Genomic DNA, 767 nt, shown 5'->3' with positions numbered 1-767 from the left:
AATTGTTGCCAATGATGTTTACATCCTCTTAATATTCAGGGAATTTAACCCCCAAATATTCTCCACATGTGTTTTGAGCATTAAAAACATCTTGAATGGCCTGGCGATCTCTCTTATAATTGGCTCACTGTTCGAGCCAATTCAATAGTATGTCCATTTTGGTTGATAATGCACACACCTCTTCTAGTACTTCTTCACTCTTATTGCATAATTGGATGTTGCATGATGATCAGCCTTGATTAGAGGCTATCTTCTCCATAAGAGTTTTAGTTTTCCAAGGGTGAGTGACATAAATGATCCTCTAGCAGTGGCATCGAGTTGTTCATGAGCTTTCTGAATTAATCCATGGTAGAAACTTTGCATGAGCAACCAATCTTCCATTCCATGGTGAGGACAATCTAAAATATATTCTAGGAAATGTTCCCATGCTTTTAGAATGGTCTCTCCCTTCTACTATTGAAAGTTGGAAATCTTTCCTCTTAAGGCATTGGTCTTGCCCACTAGAAAAAACTTTTCTAGGAAGGCCTTTGAACACTTTGCCCATGTATTGATGTTATCTTTGTTGGTGTAGAACCATTGCTTTGCTCTTCCCAATAGTGAGAATGAGAACAAGCAAAGTAGTATGATGTCTTGAGCAACATCCTTGATGACGACTGTGCTACTAATTTCTAAAAAATTCTGAAGATGAGCTCTAGCATCTTCATGTGCCTTTCCACTGAATGGGGTAGCTTGCACCATGTTGATGAGGCTTGGCTTGAGCTCGAACT

The 767-nt window shown here is 39.1% G+C and overlaps 1 non-coding gene across 1 annotated transcript; it reads left to right on the top strand.

The window, feature by feature from the left end:
* The first annotated feature begins 380 nt into the window (after nt 1–380).
* Nucleotides 381–487, top strand: LOC136553003 (small nucleolar RNA R71). Its single transcript, XR_010782911.1, has one exon. It is a non-coding gene; the product is annotated as a small nucleolar RNA R71 (small nucleolar RNA).
* Nucleotides 488–767: the final 280 nt, after the last annotated feature.

Source organism: Miscanthus floridulus, chromosome 4 (assembly GCF_019320115.1).
Source record: "Miscanthus floridulus cultivar M001 chromosome 4, ASM1932011v1, whole genome shotgun sequence".
In the NCBI taxonomy this organism is placed as follows: domain Eukaryota; kingdom Viridiplantae; phylum Streptophyta; class Magnoliopsida; order Poales; family Poaceae; genus Miscanthus; species Miscanthus floridulus.
The sequence above is the reverse complement of the archived record's forward strand: the minus strand, read 5'-3'. Positions and strand labels throughout refer to the sequence as shown.